The sequence below is a fragment of the Rattus norvegicus genome, chromosome 2 (assembly GCF_021556685.1).
Source record: "Rattus norvegicus strain SHRSP/BbbUtx chromosome 2, alternate assembly SHRSP_T2T, whole genome shotgun sequence".
Classification (NCBI taxonomy): domain Eukaryota; kingdom Metazoa; phylum Chordata; class Mammalia; order Rodentia; family Muridae; genus Rattus; species Rattus norvegicus.
In genome coordinates this window covers 118,442,301-118,460,280 of record NC_141535.1, presented here as the reverse complement: position 1 = coordinate 118,460,280, position 17,980 = coordinate 118,442,301, and the positions used below count along the sequence as shown (strand labels likewise).

Sequence of the window (17,980 nt, the reverse complement as noted above, 5' to 3'; positions counted from 1 at the left end):
TGGTGATATTTCCAAAAGGATTTGATTCAATGCTGTGACTGTTGGGTGTTTAGCCCCCCTCCCTTTCATCCCGTTTACCAAAAGTCTCATATCCCATGGCCTTCCCAGAACAATCTATGACCCAGATGGCTAGCCGAGTCCAAGGATGGCTACTATTTTGAGAACTGTCTGTCTTGTTTGTACTTTTTTTGACTTTTGTGACTTGAGACAGGGCATCATTCTGAAGCCTCAGTTTCTTTGTAACCCACTCTGCAGTCTGCATTGGCCTGTGATTTGTAGCAATCCTCTTGTTTCAGCCATCAAGAGACGCTGCCTTGATAAATAAAATAGAGTATAAATAAAATAGGTGTCTTGAGGAAGACACCTGATGTCAGCCTCTGGCCTCCAGAAGCACATCCACTTGTACTCACACATATGTGAGGGTATATATATGCATGTATGCAACACACACATGCACACACACACACACACACACACACACACACACACACACGCTCGCACGCACAGAGTTATTTCATGGTACTTAACATTTTAGCCAGAGAAACAATATGTTTTATTTTCGCTTTTGCTTTAATAGGTTCACAATCGTACACGAAGCAGAGCTAAGCATCTAACTTCTAGAGTAAAGCGGAAGGGCCGGCACTTCATTCCTATGTCGCCTACAGCCTGACTCAAGTGTAATTCAGTAACTATTAATTGACTATGTTAACACACAGTTTAAGAAAGCCACAGATTGTTGAGGATTTTGAATGAGTTGATCTTAGATGAAGCTGAAGACTTCAGGTACCCCCTCAGGCTATTTGGCCAACGGTAGCTCGAGCAGCATTGTTTGGCTGCTCTGCACGGTCCCTGGGCATAGCACTGACATTTTCAGGGGTATGGGGGAATTAAGATCCTCAGAATCAGACCGGTCCTACTGAATCAGAACTGCTGTCTGCAAGATCTTGGAAAATCCTTTACCAATTAAAGTTTACGATTCCCTGCCAACGCTTTCCATCCAAGGATCTCGAGCCAGCTTGGCACATAAGAGGACATCACCAGAAGGGCCCTAACAGTAGCTGTCTTCAAGCCTCAGGAAGAGGAATCTCAGCTCACTTCACCATGTTTAACTTCTAGACCTGCAGTTCCTAGAGTGTGGTCCCTGAGCTGGAAGCCTGGGAAGAAAAGGTTACTTCTGACATCCTGAACCCCAAACTCCAAGCCCAACCACCTCCCTTGGAAACCTGCTTGGCACCCTCCCTATCAAACAATGTGCCTATCTCTCAGAAGATCTTGGAAATTCTGAAGTACAGACTGTAGTTCAGAAACCTCTGGGAGTGACACACAGGCTCAATATACCTCAAAGTTCTAGGTATGTCCAACCTTTGGATTTTGTGATTGGATATCATCAACGACAGAGTTCGCACTCAAGTTCCAAATTCATCTCCTAATTCTTGTAAAATTTGAAAATAAGTTCACGATTTTGTGATGGGCCATATTCATAACTATTCTGGGCACAGCCATCACTGGTGAAATAGGATCTCTCTTCAGTCCATTCTATCGGCAGTCATGGGTAGAAGCTAGTGATCTATTCCATGGCCAAACCTACATGACAGCTAAGTAATAGTTTTACACACACACACACACACACACGAGTCACTGTGCTGCAGGCGGTTGTCAGTAGGCAATGTTCTCTGCCAGGACATGCTCACACTGTTTAGACATAACAGAAATGAATGAGGCCATTGGAGGCGTAACTCAATGTGCTGCTTAATCATTAATGTTCTTTCTTTTTAATTTTGTGTATATTCTTCAGAGTGGGTGCCTGTGTGTGTATGTGTGTGCCATGGTTTGTTTGTATAGAGGCCAAAGGGCAATCTCAGTGTGGGACGTTGCCTTCCACATTGTTTGAGGAAGGGTTTGTGGTTCATTGCAAGCAGGATGTCCTGTCTCTGTCCTTCATCTTGTACAGGAGCTGCTGGGATTACAGATATGTATACTACCATGTTAGCTTCTTTGTGTGTTCCGGTGATTCAAACCCAGACCTTCAAGCTTGCACACTGAGTGCCTAACCCACTGAGCTAGGTTTTTCTGTACAGAGTAGGAATTCATGATGAATTAAGAGTGAAGGTATCATAGGGTTGACACAGAAACCAGCAGCATAGACACCCACTGTGATCAAGCACAACATACTCTGTAACTGTGTGCTCTACGGTGCTTAGCTGAAGGTGTGCGGGTCTGTGTCCTCCAACATCAACTAGAATCTGTGAGCGATGTATTGCATCAGGATGCTACAGTATTGATTATGTCAGACAAAGCGGGGACTCTCCAGCTTCATTGTACCCCATGCCCTGAGCTCCTCAACATTTCACAGTCCCGAGTCCCTGCTCTCTGGTGCCCACTTAGGGATACTGGACCCTGAATCCTAATGGCCTAGATCAGTAGTTCTCAACCTATGGGTAACAACCCCTTTAAAGTCAAAAGACCCTTTCACAAGGGCCGCATATCAGATATCCTGCATATCAGATGTTTTCTTAATTAAGAATCATAATGGTAGCAAAATTACAGTTAGGAAGCAGCAATGAAAACAATTTTATGGTTGATGACCCTCACAACATGAGGAACTGTATTAAAAGTTGGCAGCATTAAGAATAACCACTGACTAGAATGATGGCCCACCCCAACACCCCAAGAAGGTTTTCCTCATTCACCATGCTTGCCTTCCATAGCACACAGGTTTACAGACGTGTGTCAAGGCTTACTCACATACTGCTCGCATAGATTGCATACCCCACATGCTTTCTGACTTGACTCTGGGACTTGTAAATGGAGCCCTTCCAGTGTGGCTTGGCTATTGAGGCTAGAGGTCACAAAGAGCCACCTGAGGCCAAGAAGCCCCATGATCTTTCGGCCTTGCAAACTGACCCCTCCAAAGCACTGACACCAGGAGTCAGAAAGGATCTGTATCATCTGGATATTAAGCAGGTAACTGAGCCTCAGTTGGTCTTGGATTCAAATCATGGCTCTGTCCCCGTCTTCTTCCAGTCCACCAAACAAGACTGGTCATGAGTGAAATTTCCCTTGATTCTAGTCTCTGCCCAGCTTGTGTACCACACGGGAGACCAGCCACTCCCTTCTACGCATGTCAGTCGTGTCCTTCCTAGTGATGTGTTGTTGCTCCTGAGGGTTAGTGGGCAGAACACATGTGTGATATTATGTAAAGGGTACAGAACATGTGACATGTTTTCAACATTAACCTTTGTGCCAGTTAGATCTCTGACTCATCCACAAAGCATACACTTCATACTATCTCCAAACACTGGGTTGCAATCTTTTACTTTCTGGCACTTGTAGTATAGAGGTCATCCATCAGAGTATCATCCTCCTCCTCCTCTTCCTCCTGAGACATGCTCTCTCACGTTGGCCCGGATTTGTTAATTAGATTAGACTGGCTGGCCATCAAGTGCTAAGGATCTGCCTGTCTCTGCCTCCCTAGCACCAGTATAGCAAGCGCCTACCACCACAGACAGCCATTTCCCCTGCTGTGGATTCTGGACATGAATTTGGGTCTTCATGCTTGCACAGCAAGCACTTTGAAAGTTGAGCCATCTCCTCACCTTGTTAACGTGTTATTAAAATGCAGACGAATCAGTTTCGGCTCCGAGAAATGAAATGACCTCCTCAGGTAGGTATTTGGTATGTAAACCCAAACAGATTCCACTGTCTGGCTTAGAATCTGGTTGATGAGCAAATCGATGGCGTCTGCATAGGTTCTTCCTCTGCCTGCTCCCAGGGCACAGACACTGCAGCCTCTGTCTTCTCTCCGTGTTTCCAAGCTATGGTCTGATTCGTTTCCCACTCTCGCTGCCCCATACTTTTGCTTTTCTCTTCTGCAAGCTAGGTTTCTAAAACCCCTCTCTCCTCCATTCTAGGCCTTGATTTCCCACTGGACACCATCACACAGACCAGGCCTGGAATTTAAGCGTGGCATTACCACACACACACACACACACACACACACACACACACACACACGCATTCGCTTGCTTTCTCTTGTCTATTTTTGTTAACAGCCTTGCCATCTTCCTTAGCTGTTGGATCCATGACTGCAGAAGCAGTTGTTGAACGGAGCTTCCTTCTACTTAGCAGCTGCTTCTCCAAACTCACTCTTTTACATAAACTCCTCTCTTAAAGGCTTTACGACCCGCTCAATAGCAACTGACCACCACCAGGACTCCTATTTTCCCAGGAATTAGGTGGCACATTAGCTGGAATCTTTCTTGGAGTTAGGGCTTGATGCTCTGTATTCATTCTTGTCTTCCCTGAGCTGACCTGGAGTCTTACTATGTAGTCTAAGTTGGTTTTTAACCTTCCATCCATCTGCTGTGGATTCTGTTTTAGCAGGCATGCACCACCCACATCCAACTCTGGTGCTCAAGGAGCCACACGAAGAGCACTGTTCTCTTTCAGGAAGGTGTCTTTCAGAAACAGACACTCACCGTCAAATGTAGAAGGTGAGTTGCGGCTGATGTCAGGCTCCGAGAGGTGCTGGATGGCCAGAGCGGTTGGAATTGAACTGGCGACGCAGGATGCTGTTACTGAGTGAGGAGGGCCATATGTCATGCTCACCTCCCCATTGCCTCCTTAATGCGCTCTCTTCTAAATAGTTCCAAGTTTGCAGGCAAGCTCATTCCGTGGTGAATTAAAAGCTCTGAGGTCTGAGAACATCGGGAGATGGCTTCAAATTGTTCACGTTTGAATAACAAATGGTTTTAATTGTCTGGGCTAATTAATGACAGCCATTTGCAACTCTCCAAGCCCAGAATTAGAGCCCAGGGTTCAACCTCTCTTCCCTTAACTTCTACTTAAAGTCTGAGTTCTCTAGACAAGCTATTTACTGTGTCGACATGTGAATCTCTCCAATTATTTGGCAAGATTCATAACACACCATCAGGGAGCGAAGGCGAGAGAGAGAGAGAGAGAGAGAGAGAGAGAGAGAGAGATTTTTCAAAGCTCACCCATGCCTAAATCCATGAAACCAGTAGCCCCTAATCAGCAGCAGCAGCCTCTTGTCCTAGGGCAGCCCCTGGACTGGAGAGGCCAGCCACATGGTGAGACTTGCTCTACTGGCCAGCAGTGTACAGAGCAGGAACCAGGAGTCACAGCCTGGGGAGTGAGTGAAATTCACCAATGACACAGAACAGGTTTTTAGGAGTCCAAACTAATTCACCTGGAATTTTGCCAAACTCAAAAAGGGGGGGAAGCCATAACAATTTCCTTTCTGCTAAGAATAATTATGTGAAATGTCCCCAGTGGGGTTGCCACCTTATTAAGTACCCAATTGTGATCCACGGCTGTAAGGGCCTAGCTAACGACATGACGGATGCTTTGTATGAGATCTATAGGAAGGACGGGCAAAGTTAAAGGGTTTGTTATTTGGAAACATGAATGCAGCTGAAGTTCAGGGGCTCCTTAGGAAAGCACGTCTTTAACCGTAATTATTGGGCATTATCAGTCTCAACAATGCACAGACTGGCCATCACGCTCCGACTTCATTTTCCTGTAAATTTCAGCCTACGTCCGCTCCAAAAGCCGGCATCCTGGAAGGACACCACAAATCTAATTATTTGAGCATTGTTTAAAGAACCAAGTGCGGATGGCGGTCGACCCCCTTGACAAATCACCCACTCTCTCTTTATTTAATCCCCCCCCTCCACTTAATTTGATTCTTGTCCTTCTGTAAGAAGCAGCTAGTGTTCTAGTCACCACAAAGGGTTAAGTACGAATGCTGTGAACGAGACGCATAATCCTCAAGGCCTCAGAGCATTAAGACATGTCTGCTCCTTAGGGTCCATCTTTGTCCATAATCAATTTCTTCCCTTGGAGAACATTAATTGTCTGTAATGATAGCTTTCCGTCAATACATCCTTGATCTTAAAAGGCCCGTACAGCTTTTTCCTTTATTCAATCAAATCATCTCTGCAATTGCCCCCCTTTAGTAAGATAATACCTTTTAAGCCTTGTATTTTAATATAAAAAATGAGAGGTAGCTGCAAAGTCTAATGGGAGTGCTACCGTTTGAGGACCGGGATGATGGCTTCCATTATCCTAAATAATGTTTGAAGATTACAGAAAGCACTGTGTTTCAAAAGGTGGAAACTAATCCACCACTTTCAAATTATTCCTTGCATAAAAATCTGTTCTGACATTAGGACTTTTTTTTTTTTTGCCCCAGTGACAGCACGGTATATTTAAATATTTGAATATGAAAGATAATTTTTTCCTGTTCTGAAAAAGGCAAATAATTGCTATTTATAAGGACAAAATGCTGAATAATTCGTGGGATTGACGATTTGAAACACCAGAGCCTTTTATTTTGTTATTCTCCTGATAAGCCATTCCCACACACTTCACTCAAACCCTCGCCACCCTAATCAGTAGACACTAAAATTATTTAATTGAGAGAGAGCGAGAGAGAGAGATCTCCATGACCTCTGATGGGCTGCCTTCGCCACCGTCTGTCTTCCTGGACCTGTTTTTCTAAAGGCGTGGATCGTTTTTCTAACTCGTCATTTCTGTTGACAGTTTCTGTTCAGACAGACCCTGTTTCTACACCGCTGTAGCTGGTTCATTGGACAAGGCATTGCAGAGACTACCCCAATATTTACAATCGGTGAGGAAGCTTGAGAAGACATACCAGAAGGACAAAGGCTGTCATTTCTACACAATCCTTTTTTTGTGTAATTTCTATATTCAGTAGGAACCTAGCAACATTTCCATATTGCATATAAAGTATCATTCTTATCACTAAAGATTAGGAAGCTCTCCACGCCATAGTCCAAGACTATGCCTCCCTCACTTAAGCACTCGAGCGCAAACACACACACACACACACACACACACACACACTCACACACACACACACCTGTCAGCATTTTAGGGCCAACATAAAGAAGCCCTGTGGAATGTAATTAACTGCAAAGACCAGGTGATCTAAAAACCTATTAAAAGAAAATACACTTATCACAGAGAAAAGGGCTAAGAACTAAGGAGGGAGACAGAAACATTGCTCTCGAATTTCAGGGTTTTCCAGTAGTATACTCTACATACTACATTTATGTCCTGAACTAAAATGCAAGCCATATCCCATAACTATTATGTCTGCAATAAGAATGGCAAAGGGAGGATTCTGGGAGAGGAAGGAAAGGTGTCTCTGTAATAGATGAGCGCACACTAACAAATGGTTAACCTAACAGAACAAGGCCAGTTAACGACCAACACAAGGGATGGGGATTGCTGTGGAAGCAGACCAACTTTTTCCACTGCCCCGATTAGCACCTATCTGCCCTTCTCCACGGTGCTTTCTTAGTATTTATAAATTATCATTTAATTATGCTGGCAAATGGTAATTTCCAAATAAAACTCAGATAGGGATAAACCCTCAGGCTTCACATAACAGAAAAATATCTGTGAAAGCTGGATCGATCCACATGCTTACAAAGTAATTTCCTTTCTTCTTTTTATCCTTGCCAACAAATTATATGAACCGGCACTTTGTGGTTGGTATGCATTTTGAAGTCTATGCAGATTACAGAAAAGAAAAATTAGTTGCTTCAATATCTCCCATTCCCAAATTATTCTGCTGGTTTAGGGAACCACGTGCGGGGGGAACAAAAGAGCCAAAGATCAAGCACTCTAAAGCTCCCTCTTCTCAGAGGTGGTGCTGGGGGTCACTTTTCAATTGAGAAAAATCAAGATTTGGCAAATTCTTTTACGTATTTATAATGGTTTTTACATAAAATAGGAATCCAAACATGACATTCATCCCATTAGGAGAGATACAGAAATTTCTATAGAAATTCCTTACTGAGATTTAATTAGAACCCATCCACCCCACCTCTTTTCCAGCAAGTAGTGTTAAAAAAAAAAATCTTTTTTTTTTTTTTTTACGTCTAGCTGCAGTACTTCAGCCATGGAGAATAAACACAAATAGAGGATTACAGTCCCTGGAAAGATAAGTTGAGCATCAAGAGGCTATTTAATTTACATCTAATATTAAGACAACGTTAGCTACGTGTCCAGCCACTTCTAAACGGCTTTTAGTTGCAAGGCTGAACAGAGAAACACAGACAATATTGTTCTCTCGCCTTCTTGCAAGCAAGAGATGGATGTGGAAATGCAAAGCTACACACACACGTGCATGTGCATGAAATGTGCACGAGTACTCACAGGTTCCAGTGTACACACATGCACACGCACACACACTCACACTCACACGCACACACACACTGAACAAGATCAGGGTTCGACCGTAGGCAAGGTCATGACCTTCCTCTCTTGCAGTTCTATTCTCCTTTCTTTCCTCAGACATCCACCATTTCTTTTGGGCCTGCAAAGGTACCACATGCCCTCCTGCCTCAGGCTGCACATGCCTCCCTCTGCTGAGGACCTGCTCTAACTGTCTACCCAGCTTCCTCATGCAGCTTCAATCCCTCCATCTACCTAAGGGCTTGTCATTCTGCAGATCTCACTTTGAGAATTCTGTTTCTGGGAAAGCTGCCCACCATCCCCACACCTCCATCCAGGTGCGGTTTGCTCGTTATTGTCACAGCAAGCACATAGCTTTTATGGGATGTCACATGACCCTATGTTCTGACCAGAGCTACACGGCAGCTAGTGTAGGAGAACGCTCAGCACACCGGCATTAAATGACTTGCCTAAGAATCCACAACCAAGACTTGAACCCGTGGTTGAAGTGTATACTCTTAACCCCCACTTCTCTCTGTCAGATTTACAAGCACTATCCAGTAATTAGCTTTTTTTTTTCCAACCCCCGAATTTGCAAACACCACGAGGAGGCCTCAGATCACATCTTTTTCCTCTCAGGCTTGATCCGTAAAAAGAAGTCGATAAGTCATTATTGAATCAATGACTGAACATTAGCTCCAAATAAACTCGAGGTCTGTGAGCTCAGGACTCACGTGTGTCTCTGACTTGTCTGAGCCACCGATGGTTTAGAGCCGGGCAGTGCCCTGGTCTGAGGATGTGGGTTAGCCTGGCCGACAGAATCCCACATGCTTGGCTGACATGAGCCTGGCAGTTTGCTTTGGCCTTTGTTTTGTTGTCCTTATTGTTTGATGGGTTTAATTCCTTTCATCCTAAAGCCTTTTTACTAGAAACCAAAATGTCCTAAGTGCCATTGAGACGTTAAAACACCTAAGCTCCAGAAAACAATGCCCTCTCTACAGCATTTCTTTCTGAGGCAGCACAGGGACTCCTGGTCAGTAGCATGTATTTTTTAAGTGTAGATGTAAAAACACACCCTACTCTGAATGCGTAGAAAAAAAAATGGTACATTTGGCATATTTTCCAGCCAAAGTGCAGGGCGCTCCCTAGGTACAATCTGTGTATTATTAATACTTATTCACGACGAACAGGAATGTTAACAATGTTTTGTCAAAATGCATAACTCATATTTGAATATGCAGTCTAGCCTTGAATAATTCAATTCACAGCACTCATTTGAAAACTTAGCCATTTTCCTGTTTGAGCTTTGTTTGTTCGTACTTTCAGAGCATTTTAGTCCATGATGTGAGCTATTCAGCAACCGATGCAAATTTTCTTTTTTTTTTAAGAAAAAAAAGGGAAATAAAATGCTTTTTAGTAATCAAAATATAAAAACACATCCAGAGTGGTACTTGGGAAACTGAACATGACTTAACCCCCATTCAGGCAGCCCTTTTTAAGTAAGAGATGTGCCTACTCGGGCTATTAATTGGGAATAGCAAGGCTAAGATGCATTCGTGTCTTGTATTCATGCATACTTCCCAGGTACTCAGGGATGGTTTTAGCTCCTCATTCTTAACCAGAGGCACTATGCTGCTGCAGTCAGGAACCCTCCCCAGAGGAGCCCGGCCTTCAGAGAGTGCACTGGCTTCTGCGGCACATTGTTTCAACTCCTTACAGTCTGTACACCACCGCACTGAAGCACTCGCCATTATAATTAGAAATTTAGCTTTTAAAAAAATAAAGCATTTACTCCTCATTCCCCTAAGAATAAAATACAATGGGGCTGGCGTCATGTACCTGTAATCATAGCTAAAAATGAGAGGGTCAGGAGTTCAAGACCATCCTTGACTACAGGTCGAGCTTGAGGCCAGCCTGGGCTACATAAGACTGTGTCTCAGAAAAGTAAGCCTGTCCAAAAAAAAATTAAAATTAAATACACTCCTATCTAATTAATAAAATTAAACATTTAAAATATATCCCTACTTGGAAGTGGAAGAGATCATTGAATAGAAGGTCAAGTGCTTTGCTAAAAAAAAATTAAAGATAGTGGACAATTATAACTCATTTTGCTTTAAGAAAAAAAAAAACCTGCAGCCACTCCTCTGTATATACTGAGCACTCTGTGCTCTGTCTACTCCAGGTCTTAATGTGGCTTCTCTGTAAGGCTGTGCAAACTTAGTACCAGTGAGGCCATCGACACAGTGAAAGTCTAGTATTTATAAAGTGCAAATAATCCCTCCCCTTTATGTGGATAGCAGATGGTACTTTGAATGACCCTAAGGCCATCTTCTGATTCTTCAAAGAAAAGAATTAGGCTTGTGGATGCTGTAGTGTGAGGATTAAGCCTTGTGATTCTATTCTGGGACTCTCATCCCGACCACCCACTTGTGGATATATGCTCATTCTTTTCCATTAACTGAGGGGTTCTGGGAACTTGGAACTGAGATTTCTGACTGCTTTGTAAATGAGCAGAGGACTTAGTGGGTTGTAAATCACTAAATGAGACGTTGTGGAGACAACACAGGAGAACAGCCTGAGGCTTTAAAGGGAAGACAGCAAACTTGCCAATGTTCTGGTCTAGTTTTCTAAGCAATATTGGGGATTGATAGGGATGCTATCAGGAGACTAAGGGGGTTGTTCAGTCGGTAAAGTCTTTTGCAAGCAAGAGGATCAATACTGGTTCAACATTGAGAGCACACATTTCTTAAAAAAGGTACGTTGGTGAACGCTGGGATGCTAGAACTGGGGAAGGGGAGACTGGTTGGTTCCTGGGGCTTGCTGACCAGCCAGTGTAACCTGCCAGCCAGTTCCAGATGAGTAAGTGGCCCTGTCTCAAAAGGAAAGGTGGATCGTACCTGAGAGATGAAATTTCTCCTATGACTTCCCACACATACACATACACATACACAGAGAAATGATGGACCCATAAAATCACCCACATGATACTATCCAGACGCTACTCCTCAGAGAGCACAAAAGATGCAAAGCCTTCCCTGTCCTGAAAGCTAATTAAAAGATGTCTGCCTGATGGTTAGGTAAGAAAAATATCCCACGGCTACACAATAGGAAGGTAGTATAGACCACACACTTGACTCTGAATGTTTCAGGGACCACATTTGAAAAGCAAACAGAAAGGTGGGATCAACTCTATACTTAATCAATATAGTCAAAGGATTATCATATTAGCACCAGGCAAATCTAACAATGTATTAATGAGGTAAATTAATGAGATAAATAACATTCTTTTTTTTTTTTATTAAGTCTTCGGTGTGCAGGCCACATTCGAGGTGTGCCTCAGCATGCACTGGCTACCTCTGCATGAGCTCCACATGTGACAGTCACTACCAGACCCACTGCACTCCGTTCACTGAGCGTTTGTTCTCACTCTCCTCATACGTTCCAAGTTAATAGTGTTTTGTATCAGTGGTTCTCAACCTTCCTAATGCTGTCACCCTTTAACACGGTTCTTCGTACTGTGGGGACCCCTCTGAACCATAAGGTTATTCCATTGTTACTTTATAACTGTAGTTTGCAACTGTTATGAGTCATAATATAAATATTGATATGCAGGGTATCTGATAGGTGACCTCTGTGAAAGGATTGTTCAGTCCTCACGAGGTGCAAGACACACAGGTTCATAAGCATGTTTTATAGCAGCTCGTGCTGGGAGGTGGCTCAGTTAGTCCTTATCTTGCAAGCATGAAGGCCTAGTTTGGTACTCACAATTTATATAAGAGCTGAGGGTGGTGGCCTGTGCTTGTAAGCCCTGGGTCTGTTTGGCCAGCTTAGGCTACTCAGGTAAGTCCTACACGAGTGAGAGAACCTGCATAGCACGTAAGCAATGACAGTCTAGGCTGTCCTCTGTACTCCACACACATGTGGGTACACACACAAGTATCTCAACTTCACAGGTGCACACATGTATGTACACATACACAAATAAATAAGAAATAAAATATAAGCTGTATTTTAAAGGTAAAAATTAAAAACCTGTTTTTTTTTAAAGTACTGTCCATGTGTGCACTTTAAAGACAGCCTGTCTCTCTGACCCCCATGATGGAGGAAGTGACTGGCATAGCTGCGTTCATGGTTATCTTCAATAAGTCTGCACACCCATGCGCACTTCCACAGCACGGCCTCTCAAATCCCCAGGAACTTCTGTAGCCATGCTTACGTTAAGATCCACTTGGAGAATTTCAGAGTAAATGTGTGTGGGAAACCATGTAACCAGGACCCTGACTAGAAGAAGCTCATCTGTAACTAATAGCATGTCTGGTTTTTCTGTGTTATTTTGATTCAGGAAACAAACTGCCATGAAGGGCAATCAACCTTTTCACTGTTCAACTCACATACCATTTCCGGAGTCTCTTCTAGGTCTATAAAATCAACAAAATAAATGCTTTCTAAGGGTCTTTCAACATACCAAATACTAAGCTGCATGCTAGAGATATAAACAACGTATCTTTAAAAACATTTCCCTAGCGATACAACAGGAGAAAAACTATAGTTGAGGTAATTAATTCTCGGGGCCTTGCTGAAGGGTCAGCAGAAGAGTTTGCCTGTGTGAACAGAGAGCAGGAGCAGTTTTACATAGGGGTTAGTGCCTGAGTAGATCTTAGAGGACTGAAGTTAATTTTCCAGGTAAAGAACAAAGGGACAAGGTTCCCAGAGATGGACTGATTCTTTTAAGTGCAGAGTTGCAGGCACGTGAGTCACTTAAGAGTGAAGGGGTTTAGCCGCTGCACAGCAAGGAGGGTACCATTAGTAAGGCCTGAACTGGCCAACCACACGGGAAGGCAGTTCTGCTCACCCACACTAGCTGGGTGTTACTCCAGGAACAAGGTCAGGTTTGCCAGAGGAGCAGCGGCAGTCACAGTCAGGCTCATATGGCCAAGATAATGGCTGGAGGTTATTCTAGAAGTAGGGTAAATTGTGAAAAGTTTCAGTCAAGTAAAAAAACATTATCAGTTATGTTATAGGGACCCAGGCAAGCAACTGTGCGGAGGATGAGTTAGAAGGAAGAGAGTCAGAAGGCTGACATAGGGCTTAGATGATTGCCATAGACCGGGTGGGACAGGGCATGGACATGAGAAGACACAATTAAGGTACGATTGATTAGACAGAAAATCTGCAAAGCTGGCAACTAATTGTGCATGAGGGAAAGGAGACTGACAGTGGATGAAAGCTGCATGGGGGAATGTTCTGTCTGGAGATCCTTCACACAGAGACATCACCAAACCAATGACTGGAAGGGAAACCAGCATCAATACCCTGTGCTGAGACTGTGTATAAAATCAAAGGGCAGAAGCAGGTTTCGTTTATCTTCGGGCACGGGCGTGTGAACACACAGACACACACAGACACACACACGCATGCATATATACAAGTGAACTTATGATCTCCCTCCTAAACTCCATTGTTATGGGCATGCACTGCCATGTCCATTTTGCGTGTGCTGGGACCAGAGTCCAGGACTTCGTGCATGTTAGGACTGAACTCCATCTTCAACTCTTTGCTGTATTTTCCTTAGGAGCCCTTCCACAAAGCCCTTCACCCAAGCAGAGAGCCAAGCACATACTATGGCTCTGGTGGAAGTCCTAGGTCTATTACAGAATACACATATATCCTTACGTGCCCGTGACATGTATCTAATGTGACACAGGAAAACACTAAAATGTTTTACCATGTACTGATATATTTGTGTGAGTGTTCTACTGGTCTTCTATGAAAAAAAATGTTACTCTGTTATACTTGTAGACAGGAGCCTGGCATAACTGTTCTCTGAGAGGCTTTACCCAGCAGCCAATAGAAAAGATGCAGAGACCACAGCCAAACATTAGGTGGAGCTTGGGGTGTCTTCTGGAAGAGTTGGGGGAAGGATTGAGGGACCCAAAGTCAACTAACCTGGACCCTTATGGGCTCCCAGACTCTGAACCACAAACCAAAGAGCAAGTATGGGCGGGACCTAGCACCCCAATATATATATCACACACATATGATATGCAGCTTGATTCCCCCAACAACTGGAGCAGGAGCTGTCCCTGAATCTGTGTCGTCTGTCCGTGGATTCTTTTACCCTATCTGGACTGCTTTGTTTGGCCTCAGCAGAAGATGTGCCTAGTCTTGCAGTGACTTGATGTGCCAGCATGGGTTGGTATGGGGGGTGGGGGAGGCTCCTCCTTTTCAGAGGAAAGGAGGACAGGGGACAGGGAAGAGGCTGTGTGAGAGGGGACAATGAGATCCAGATGTAAAATGAATAAATAAATAAAAGAATAAAAAATGTTTCTGCTGAGATTTTTTTTATACAAATTAGAACTAATAATACAAGTACTACACTATCTAGCTCCAGCTTAGGAAATAAAATGTTTCTATTGAAATTGACTGTCTGATAACTTCTTCAACACTACTATCCAACTCCACCTCCAAGGCCAAGGTCAGGATGAGCTCAACTTTTATTTGCAATGTAATAACCCCTTGTGTTTTTATTTTGAAGTGGTGTTTCAAAATAGTTCCTTCAGAATTTATATTGTACCTATCCTCAAATGATTTGAGAAATTACCAAAAACATCTTAAATTTCTCTCTCTCTCTCTCTCTCTCTCTCTCTCTCTCTCTCTCTCTCTCTCTCTTTCTGTGTGTGTGTGTGTGTGTGTGCGCGTGCGCGTGCATATGTGTGTATATGCATGTATGTGTGCTGGTGTATATGCATTTGTGTGGGGTGCATGCATGTGTATATGTGCATGTGTGTGTGCATGTGCTGATGTATATGCATTTGTGTATATACGGTGCATGTGTGTGTATGTGTGCTGATGTATATGTATTTGTGTGTGGTGCATGTATGTGTTTGTATGTGCATGTATATATGTGTGTGCTGACGTATATATATTTGTGTGTGTGTGTGTGTCCACGCACACTGGTATTTATGCATTTGTGTGGGGGGCGGGGGGAGGGTGTAGCATTCTGGAATGCATTTGTCTAAGCCAGAGGTGAGTACTGAGTGTCTTCCTCAATCATTTTCTGTTGTTGGTTTTGAAACAGGGTCCCTCAATGAACCCAGAGATCACTGTTGGCTAGACTGGTTGGTCAGTATGGAAGATCTGTTTTGCTTCCAAGCACTGTAGTTATTGACCCATACTGCCACGATAGGCATTTACATTCATACACTGAATTGCAGCTGAATTCATACTGAAGATCCAGGCTCAGGTCCTCACACTTTTGTGCCAAGTATTTTATCTACCAAATAACCTTGTCCACCCCTTTAATTCTTATCTTAGTTAAATTGAACATAGACAGCTCATGGGGGCTACCAACACAGTAGCAATATCTGCATAAAGGACAGCATTGAGATAAGATCTAGAAGGCAGAGAAACTCGGTCTGAGTTGCAGTTCTGCTAACTCAGAGTTATTGTTAACTTCAGTTTAGGATGCTCAGATGAATTTCTAACTGTTTTAATTCTAGGGATATTATCAAGGGGAAGTGAGATGAAACCTAAGTTCTGTCCTCACCTACAGGTCTGCATCCTTGTCTATAGGAAGTCCACCTGTAGTTTGGTCTTAGTCTATAGGAAGTTAACCCGCAGTTATTGCTGTGGTAGATAAGGGCTATGTGTGCAGGTCCTTGCCTCAGTCTATAAGTTATGGCTGCTGTCATCACCAGGAGTCAGCATGCTTGTCCTCAAACATGAGACCACCCAGCAGATGTTGCTTCATGAGATGCCCACTACAAACATGCCTGATACAAGTCTTCACTAAGTAGACTTTGCAAAACCTTCATGGGCTCATCTCAGTTTATTTTCCAAAGGAGAACCTTGATTTCCTTGGAGATTGAACAAGTGGTCTTACGTTGTAGTGTTAGTGAGAAGCTAATGGAAGGTCTAAAGTCTAACCCAACTCCAGGAGATGTTGCCCCTCCCCAAATTTGGACACAGCATGTGATCTCAGTTTCAAGACCTGTGTACTCAGAGATGTGGTGATGCTAGCCCTCCTCCTTCTCAAACAAGCAGCACGTCTTCGTTTCCTGACCTTTTTTTAGTAAGGTTCTCAGGCTCACAATGAAGCTCTTTAAAATAAAATGCCATCCCCTTCACTCTCTAGATTTTAGATGTGTGCCTTCACATCTGACTGCCTGCCATCGAAAGTTGTTTGCTCAATGTCCTCTATGGAAGAAATAAACACCTGGGAACATACAGATTTCTTCTAGTTGTTTCTTTCTCTCAAATGGTTGTGTGTCCTAGATTTTGGTCTCACTATTGTGTCTGCTACCATTCCTATTATCCCCAACCCAGCATCCCAAGTTCACCTTTTCATAAAAATGCAGATGAGTCTCAAGGAGGCAGAATGGCACCCCCGAAAATCTTCCAGTTGGCATCAAACATGTGACTAGAACTACCTGTTAGTCTCTTCCTGTCTAGGTCAGTGCCCTTCTGAGGCAGCTGCACTGCCTCCTGCCGGGTGTAATAATCAACTCTCACATTCATGGATGATGCCACTCTGATTTTGTATTTGTGTTTCCATGGCTTCTGCACAGTGTGTCAATCTTGAGGATCTGGAGTGACCAGCATTTGTGATGCCTGATATAGGTGCTGGGAACAGAAGAGCAGCTCATACTCCTAACTGCTGAGCCTTACCTTCCCAGAGGTCAGTCTTTTAGAAAAAAAACATGAAGGATTGAACAAAAGGGGAACTAAACTCCTACTGCACAGCATGTTCTTTTTTATTTTAATTTTTTTTTAAGATAGGGTCTCTTGTTATCCTAGGCTAGTCTCAAACTATGTAGTCAAGGATAAACTTGACGTTCAGACGTCCTATCTCCATATCCAGAGTGCTACTATGTCAGATTTTACGGGACGCTGGGGATTAAACATGGGGATTTAGGCATGTTAGGCAAGCCCTCTGCCACTTGAGCTATGTTGCCAGCCTCTGACGCAGCTTTTCACAGCAAATACTTGCACACATTTAATGCGTGGAAAGCAGAAGAGAGAGGCAGGCAGGTGAGCTCTTCATCGCTGTGGCTTCGTCCAGCCCACTGATCCCTGCACTTCTTCTTTGCCTGCTACAGCCTTTCCAGGGAGGGGCTCTTTGTGAGGGTTGCTTTGAATACACAGGCGTCTACAAAGTCCTCAGCCAACAGGGAATCTATGGAGTTCTCATCCCATCCCATCAGCAGTGATAGGAAAGACAGATGCAAAAATAGCATCTCAACATGGAAAAAAGACAAATGCCAAGTATACGAGAAGCTGAGAGGAGAGCAACTGGTCCAGTCTCCAAGCTTTCTCCTTCAGCCCTCATCTAAAGATGTATTAGAATCAGCCAGACCAGACGGATTGAAGGCATTCCAGCCCAGGAATGACCCACAGTATCAAGGAATGGAAGGCGGTTTGCTATTATAAAGCACTAGGCATGTGTCAGTGATTCCCCAAGACCAGGCTTAGAGGAGGAGAGAACATCTTTATGGGTATCTGAGATAACCAAAACAAACAAACAAAAAAAACCAAAAAAACAAAAACAACAACAACAACAACAAAAAAAACCAGACTGTGAAAGTCAAATATCATGCATGCTCTCCTTTGTGAACTCTAGATTTAATGAGTGTGTGTGTGTGTGTGTGTGTGTGTGTGTGTGTGTGTGTGTGTGTTGAACCCACATGAGGAGCCATTCAGGAGCATTTCTTTATGAAAGGCATTGTATTAATTTTTACCTTTTAAAATGTGAAGC

At 43.5% G+C, this 17,980-nt stretch overlaps 1 protein-coding gene and 1 long non-coding RNA gene across 7 annotated transcripts in view; one reads left to right on the top strand and one right to left on the bottom strand.

Annotated features, from left to right (window-relative positions):
* LOC103691527 (uncharacterized) overlaps positions 1-17,980 on the bottom strand; it is a 618,188-nt gene that overhangs the window by 397,537 nt on the left and 202,671 nt on the right. The window lies entirely within an intron of this gene.
* The window catches only part of LOC108349992 (uncharacterized), a 39,369-nt gene that overhangs the window by 16,361 nt on the left and 5,028 nt on the right, over positions 1-17,980 (top strand). The window contains exon 3 of one of the 2 annotated variants that reach the window (XR_015671572.1): positions 578-1,980. The exons of the other annotated variant lie outside the window; for it this stretch is intronic. This is a non-coding gene — a long non-coding RNA (uncharacterized LOC108349992). Of the gene's footprint in view, positions 1-577; positions 1,981-17,980 lie in introns of those variants that run through there. 2 annotated transcript variants of the gene reach the window in all.